The sequence below is a fragment of the Strix aluco genome, chromosome 1 (genome assembly GCF_031877795.1).
Source record: "Strix aluco isolate bStrAlu1 chromosome 1, bStrAlu1.hap1, whole genome shotgun sequence".
NCBI classification, from domain to species: Eukaryota; Metazoa; Chordata; class Aves; order Strigiformes; family Strigidae; genus Strix; species Strix aluco.
This window is the reverse complement of record NC_133931.1, coordinates 28,110,001-28,118,732: the sequence shown is the minus strand read 5'-3', so window position 1 is coordinate 28,118,732 and position 8,732 is coordinate 28,110,001.

Sequence of the window (8,732 nt, the reverse complement as noted above, 5' to 3'; positions counted from 1 at the left end):
CTGCTTTTTCATTTGTTACCTGAAACATTTAAAATTCCAGCAAAACAAAGGAAGCAATTTATTTAGTTATTTTGCAAAAAGCGGGGGGGAAAAGCTTCAGACAGCCAGTTCTCTAGCCTCAGCTGCTGCAGCTACTTACAAGCTATGTGTATTGTAGTGCAAGTTTGTAGCAGAGATTTTTGTCCTGTCGTTACACAGGTATCTTTCACTGCAGTATTACAGCACCTTGAGGTTTAACAGCTTTTTTTGGCCAAACTTGTCAGTATTTTTGAGACAAAAAAAATCTCGTATGAGACCCCTTAGTTGGGCAGTGAAATTTTCTCTGGCCATCCTTATTAAGCCAGCGTAACAGTATTTCTTTCAACCAAACCTTTACTAAAAAATCATCCAGTTTCTTCTAGGAATTGCTAGGTTTAAAGTTGTAGCTGGACTTTCTCACTTCTGGGTTTCTGATTTCGAGAGAAATTTCTGTTTCTCCCCTCTTTGGTATTTTGAGAGAATAAGAGATTCAAGCTTTGCCTTAGGGTAGCTTTACCTAAAGCATTATATCATACTTACTGCATTTATTGTGGATTAGATATTGTCAATGAATAGTTGTCTTTTGTGGAAATACTTTGTTTCTCAGATTTAAAAAAAAAAAAATTGAATTTCCTGTATAATAGTTCCCAGAAGGGCGACTGTTTGCTTCTTTGAGCTCTTCTTTCAGTGAGAAAGATAAGCTTTTAAACATCACGGATTTAAAAACGATATTTAGTACTTAAGCTTAATATAGACAGGAAGAATATAATTTTTAGCTAAAGGAATTTAATTTGGATTTACAGAATTTGTAAAGGAATGTTAACCCATACTGTGTGTTTTCTAATAGGCTAGTGGGAAAATGTCTTACATTTGGGTTTGGTTCTTAATGCTGAGTGTGTCTCCTAGCTAAATTATCACTAAGATTATTTTAAGTAGCATCCAGCTGTTGAACTGGGACTAAGATTTGTCATAGTAGATTTCTGTGACAGTCTGCCTCATATGTGATTGTTTTAACAATAGGTGCTTGTTAATGAAGACACCTGATGGGGCAGTAGGAGATGGCACAGACTTTCTTTTGGTTTCCAGTAGATGATTGACTTCTGCTTAAAACATTTTCCACAAAAGAGTAAGGCTGTTTTACCCTGGTGAGAAAATGCAGAAATTCTTTCTGCAAGTAATCCAGAGAGTGGTGATGATAACATCAGATTCTTTTCTCTCAGGAAAATGGGCTAGCAGCCTGAGCTTGTCAGTGAATGTGTGGAAAGAGTAGAGCTCCCAGAAAGTGCCTATACATGGAGTAAGGGACACCAAAGTGCATCTCACAGCTGAGGGAACTTAGGGAATTGTTGGGCTATACTGTATTTTCCTTCTAGCCTAGTGAGTGTAGGCACCTTTTTTTTTTTTTTAATGATTAATTTCATAGTGATGGTTGCATAATATAAAATACTAATTTTATAGAAGGAGGTGGCTGTAGCTTCTTTCTCTCACAGCTCAAGAACTGAAAGAAGGCTCGAGCCAGAAATGCAGAGTACTTATTCAAAGCTGGAAGAAATTAAAAACTGAGACCCAAACTTTGAGACAGGCCTGACTTGCACGTCCAGTTGAAAGGAAGAAAAGGCCATTCTTAGGCCAACTGCTCTTGAGAGAGAAAGAAAGGGCGTAAAATTTGCAAACTTCTAGCAAGTCCTCACTGCTAACAAGCGATGACCAGTGAGGAACAATGGGAGGAATGCAGCAAAGAATCTGAGCAGTATGAAGTGCTGAAGTGAATCCATGCAGCGTTGACAGGCTGGTGGTCTCCCATCCTCTTCTGTCAAGATCTGTGTACTGTAACGTTAGAGCTCTGTGCTGGAGCTATTAGTCCAACACGTTGCCGTTTATTTTTAACTGGCTGTTAACTAAAGTTACACTGAAATGCAACACATGTATGAACTAGAAGCAATTGTATTTGCTCAGAAGCTGTAGGACTGGATCAGTAAGGTGGTATGCCAAGAGATGAGACTTGGTTGCTCTGCTATCATATTGTATTTTCATGTAATAGCAGAATCTGTGCTGTAACAGTGCTAGCTCCCAAACATTTCTAAACAGCAAGAGGTAGCACACATGCTTTAAAGGCAGCTGATTATTTGATTTTATTATTATTCATACAGTAATGATTTCATTTTGAAGAAGTTATGAAACAAAAAAATGCTACAAGCTTTATACTGCTACATTTTAATTGAGATAATATTTTAGAACCTTACAGTATCAATGTTCTGTCATCATTTTGGATTTTTTTTGAGGTGACAACACGATGGGAGCACAGAACCTCAGCTGATGTGAGAGCTTTCTGGACATTTACTTCCCCCTTTTCCCCTTGCCCAACCTGAAAGAAAAGTCATGCTTTGTTTGACATAACCATAATACCTAATTCTATTTGGCAGAAACAATGGGAACTGAAATGTTCTTTGACAGAGAAAGGAAGGCTTTGGTGACATTAGGGGTACAAATTTGTAGCAAGGATATTGAATTATAAACAGCTCATTTTCTGAAAAAGACTAAATTTGAGGGAATATGGTACATTGGTGTTTCAGTTTAGCTAATTTTTGAAGCTTGAATTATGTAAGGAATTGTGAAGTCAAGGATGAATTTGGTGTAAGGAACAAGGATTATGGGAGAAAAAGCATTTATAGTGTAAATATAGTGAAGCTAAGCACTGTTTTAAAGATGGTTTTGTCTTTGCAGACACTAGAACGTTTCAGCTCAAGCAAACCCTGAACCTTAATTCACATGACATGTCTGCATGCTAGCTGCTTTTCTTCTATCAAAGATCATTTTGTACTTACAGGGCATATTAGGCCAACTCTTAAAACCTAGTGGTCATCAGTAGTCATCAAAACTAGGAAAAAAATACACTTCATATTCTTAGCTCTCCTATCCTTTTGAAACTACTCATTCTGGAGACTAAGTTAATCTAATTTGCACTTTCCTCCTCCATCTCTTTATTCTGAGATCACTGGCAATATGTAAGTGTCAGCCTACGCTGCCTACAGTGGATGCTCAAGAAACTAAAATTCAGCTTCATGTTCCTGGACACCCTCTGTAGACTTACATGCCAGCATAAAGAAAATGAACGACTAGGTTTGTTATGTATTTACAAAATATTACAGAATTCTGGCATTTCTAGGTTCTTTTTTAACTAGGTGTATAAAGAAAAAATAGCTGTCCATAAATACAAAGCTAGAGACAAGGTGATCAGAGACTTGATACAGTTCCAGGGGATACTCTGAGGAGAGGGAAATGGTTCATTTTTTCATCAGCTTGAATTCTAGGACCAGTGTCTATGTGAACACTGAGTTACTGCTGTTCAAGAACTGATCCTGCTACCTTACATCTACCTGGCACAATTTGGAAAGTCAATACTCTGATCTTGCCTGTTTCTCTACTAGGTCGGATATGCTGGTTGTGGAATTACAGTTCTAAATGAGATAAAGACTTATATTCATCTATCTGTATGTTTGTTCAGACACATGATATACCCAGACTTGGAGATACTATGTAAATGTCATTTCCTTGTGTCATGCCTCAGTTTTCCTTTTGCTGGAGTATGCTTGGGTCATATCCTTTTTTTTTTTTTTAGATGGGCAATGTAAATGTGTACAGAACATCTGCTGTCAGCTGGAATATATTCTCTTTCTGAGCTGCAAACAACTTGTGAGCAAAACCTCAGCTTTGATTAGATGATAAACCTACCTGAGGTTTGCATGCTAAGCTTCTTTTATCTTCATGTGTGAAAACTGATGATGGACTGAAGGCTAAATGGGTGATATTAAAACAGTTTCACCTAGAAGCCAATTATTTTAGAGAAGTGGGGAACTCTTAAAGGAAAAAAACTGAGGAGGAAGAGGCATTGAGAGAGCTGTAGTGTTCATTTGCATGGATTTGATGCTGTAGCCAATGCTTGAGAGAGATTCTGATAGTCAAAGTTGGGGCAGAGTGCTAAAGCAAGTGGCAGGGGAAGCTGCTAGTTAGGGAAATCTGATTTTGTCTAGCATTTCTATAACTATCTCACTGGAATGTGGTGATGGTGGTTCTCAAAACAATGCAAGAAGAAGAGTGAGGAATAATAGTAAGGAAGACAGTTCAGGTTTTGCCATGTTTGGCCTCAGTTCTAAGGAGTTACCAGAACACAATCAGGATTTGTGAATCAAACACCAGATGTGGTCAAATGTGACTAAAGAGAGATTCAAGAAAGGGAAACAGCAAGAGAAGAGCTAGTTTTATGGGGGGGAAGACAGGGTAAGAATAAGGACTGAGAAGTCACCTGTACAAAACAGACTGGTAATAGGAGAGCTGAGAGGGGTTTGGGCATAGGTCTATAGCAGAGACTTCAGCTACTGTCTCAGTTCTGAACTGATGTTTGATGGTAAACACGTGGAATGGAGCCTCTTGGACACATCAGGAATTGAGGTAATGATGGGGGCTTAGCACTCTGGAGGGAGTCAATGGTGCGGTCAGTGGATGGACGAAACCAAAGCTGACTGCAAGCACACTTTCAGCATATAGGAACAGGTGCAGTGACAGCAGAAGCCAGCCCTGCTGCACCAGCCCCCCCAATTCTGTGAGAAGATGGGGAGTAAGGGTAGGAGAAAAAGGGGCAGACTCAGATGTGAACATCAGAAGTAGAAAACAAAAAGATTATCTCAGTAGTCTTGCCAAAGAAGGCAATGGCTTCCCTAACTGATGTAGGAAAGACAGGAAGTCAGCTGAAACTGGTGTAAGTTAAACTGAAAATTTTGTTTTTGCAGGGATACAGCACCCATCCTCTATTTTAGTGGTGCATGGAGTAATTCAATCTGCTTTAAACTGTGTTCAGCTAAGCTGCTGAATGCAAGACTGTATTTTAAAAGCCTTGCTAATAAAAAGTATATTTAGTTTATGTATTGTGTATATCTCCTTCCTGTGAGCAGTGTGAACAAATATAATACATGCTATATAAAAAAGCAATCCCAACAAACCCTCAAACTTTGTGTTATACAGAAACATGCAAGAAACAAGATCTGAAGATAAGTTTCTGCTTAGATGTATTTTTAGGTGAAGAGCATCATTTTGTCAAAAAGATTGTGGTTTGATGTAGATGAGAGAAGCCTTAGATGTCACGTCTGAGTTACTGAACTTGTTTCAACCTTCTGAAGAAAATCAACACCACACATGTTCTGTCAGAAAACCAGTGAGCTGAATGGTGAAACCACAGGACACAAGCCCCACAGAATGAAAATGCAGCCGAAGTTCTGAACTGCAGAATGCAAAGTTAATTGCCCTTGCTTGTGCTCACAGCTTTTGCTTTACCTATAAAACTGTCTTTATCTCAACCTAGGAGTTCTTCCACTTTCACCCTTTTGCTTCTCCTCCCCCATGCTGCTGGGGCAGGAGGGGGGCAAGCAAGCAGCTGCATGGGGCTTGGGTGCCTACTGGGGTTAGCCCACAACAGTGTGTTTTATAAAATAAAGGAAACATCAGCTCAAGTTAATATAATAGTTCCAGGGGTAAGGCAAACACTGCTTTGATTTATTGCATGTTCAGGCTCCCAAGACTTGTATCATGTAATCATGTCCTTTATCATGTACCCGAAGCTCCTCTAACAGAAGGCCCAAACCAGTAAGCCAACAGGTATATTTCGTCTAATGTCTGGAGCTGAAAATCATGACAAAGTTATGCTAAAATAGAAGGAAGGCTTCAGTATTATGAATAGGATGTTACATGAATTTGGAATCACAATTCAAGCCATAGCTAAGGGGTAGAAGTTTAGATGTCTAAGCTTTTTTAATGCAAGCATAACTTCATGTTTAAATAACAAAAAGCTCAGCTTCACTAGTCTACAGGCTTCTCATCAACCAGACAGCAGATGCAACTGAATCAGAAACCAAACTATTGCATATTAAGCACCCTCAAGTTTGACCTGAAACAGGAACACACACTGGGTGTATCTTTAGCCAAGTGCTGATCCTTTATTTTCTTGGCACTACTGTGGAAATCCCCACAATACCCTCCCCTCTCAAGAGCACACAGTTGCCTGAGAAAGAGTGCAGAGAAATCTGAAGATGATGTTGGAAATTGATACAGAGAAGACATCTCAAACAAGATCTATAAAGAAAGCTCAAAGTGTTTGGGGATGCTCCCCAGTCACATAGTGGGCAAGTCCAGCAGTCCTAGGACACTAAATGACTAAAAAAAGTAACAAAGCTGCTAAATTCAAATGTCTGTGGAACTGGATTTGAAGAGCCCTGAGTTATAGAACACAAATAGAAGAGTGGTCTCAGATGGGCCACCGAGGTTGCTTGAACCCCAGCAGACTGAAGTTTGAGCAGCAAAGGACATAGCATTTACTTCCTCACAGAAGTCCCCTGTACGTTGCGTCTTGTGAGAATTTCTAAGGTGAAAGGACAAGCTCGGTTTTTACAACCGTAAACACATTTCTGAAGGAAATCACATTTCTCCATGGATATTCTGCTGTCTAAGCTATTTGCTTGAATTTAGTAACAAAAATCAAAAAAGGTCATCCTCAGCAGTCTACAAGAGCTGCCCCATTGGACCAGTGGGTCTTTTAACAGGAAAACCTGAATATTCTCATTGTGACAGTAGAAAAACTCACTTGAGGGTGCAACAAACAGCAGTCAGTACATCTCCTCCAGCAAGTATTTCAACTGGTGAAGAAGCATTTTTAAAGGTATTTGGTGGACAAGATTTGATGTGCCCTGATGCAAGTTACAATCCCAAAACATTCATGTCTATGCTGAACTCGGAGGTACTGGTTTTGCACTCTGTGCATCACTCTGGACATCCCTGACCAAGTGACCAAGAAGATGTCAAGACAGACCTGAGGAAACACTGGTTTTTGAAGACTAAATATTTTCTGAGACTATGCAACCACGTGGACTTCAGCGTATCTGTTATCTTGATATACACAGATCTGACTATGCTGTTCTTCAAATCTGGTACGTGACAGAGTGGCTTGAAACAGCTCAGCTCATCTTGCTTGCATGTTCTGAGCTCTCGCCAGAGGAAGTAGTTTCGTTAATGAGTACTTAAAGTCAACTGCATCAACCAGATTACTTCCTCACGTGAGGAAGGAGATCCTACCATTCTGCCTCTTGAAACAGGATGCAGTGGGGCTACTGTCCATCTTCCATCATGTCTTGGCTTCATACAGGTGAGCAGAAAGTCTGGAAGGCTTTTCTCACTCAACTTCCAGGGGAATCCCTCAAATTCCAAATTCTCAGATCATTAAGATGAGCTCTCCTAACACAAGAATGGGTAGCTGTTTCATAGCTTTCACTGCTGATATAGATGATGGAATTACTTTGAAGGGCAGATTTTTACACAGTGATTGCAACAAGTAAAAACATGAGAGGAAGAAGTGGGTCAAATTATCTAAAATCCCAAATTGGAGTGCAATAGCTCTTTAAGATTTTCTCTGGCTTGGAAGTAGCTTTTAACAAATGGACATTCAAATTGAGTTAACACTGCAAATGAAAATACATTTAAGTGAGAGAAAAAAAGCTGGTTTTTTCAGCTCCAAGATCTTCTGGAACAGTAATACTTGCTCTACATAATGGACCACAGAGAAGACTATCACGATCAGGTATCAGCTGCATTTAAGCCCTTCTCAACAGATTCCCAATTCTTAAGACAATACCCATGAAAATGTGCTGAAGCAGCTCACTTAACAGAGAGAAGCTCATTGAATTCTCTTGGCCTGAATCTTCACAACTGGATAACAGATGTTATTTCCAAAGGCAAGGGGATTCATTTGGCTACTTTGCCACTAGATCTAGAGCTTTAAAGTTTTTACTTTTTCATTTTCCAGGAAAACTCCCTCCACCTCCCAACCAGTTTGTTTTGGCTGTAGGGTTTTTTTATTTATTTAAGTCTTATTTTGGGGGTGGGGTTCCCCCCCCTACTTGACTCCCAGAAGTTATCAGATTCGGTCTTCTCCCCCTCTAACTTGAGTCTCATTACAAATAAAACCAATTACACAACATCATTATATCAGAATTTACACTCTGAGGAATGTACAAGGTTATTTCTCACTACAGGAAAGTACACAGACTCTCATGATCTGATGGTTCTCATCATGCAGCTTTTGGGCTTTCTGTATACATCTTTTGTTCTTAAACAGCCAAATGCAGCGCTCTTCTATTTACAAAGGAAAGGAAATATTCAGAGAAAGAAACTGCACTTGCCTCTCTCCCCCTTCCACAGAAACCAAAATTAAAATGCTTGTTGCTGCTGCAAAATTTTTTGGTATGTTTTTCTGAGTTTGTAAGAGTGTTTCTAGCCTAACTGTAGGCTGTTCAAACAAATATTGAAGATTTGAAGACATAATAGGGCAAAAATCACTGAATTTTAGAATTTAAACATTTGATTCAAATCTGTCATCACACAAAATTGGTGGCTGATTAAAAATAATGTCACCAACTTCAAAAATAGGAAGAAGCTTGACCTTATCAATATTAAATACTTCTTATTTACTCAGATACAAATTTAAAGTTTGGTCTAACTTATTTATGAAGTCTTCAAAAACCTTCACCTAGAGACAAAATTGTCAATATACAAAAATCTAATTAACAAAGCCTTTCTGAAAAGAATAAAGCCTGATGCTAACTTCCTTTCTTTCCCAAAAATAGCACTGATAAGCAAATATTAGAAATAAACAGCCTAAAATTAAATCCTAA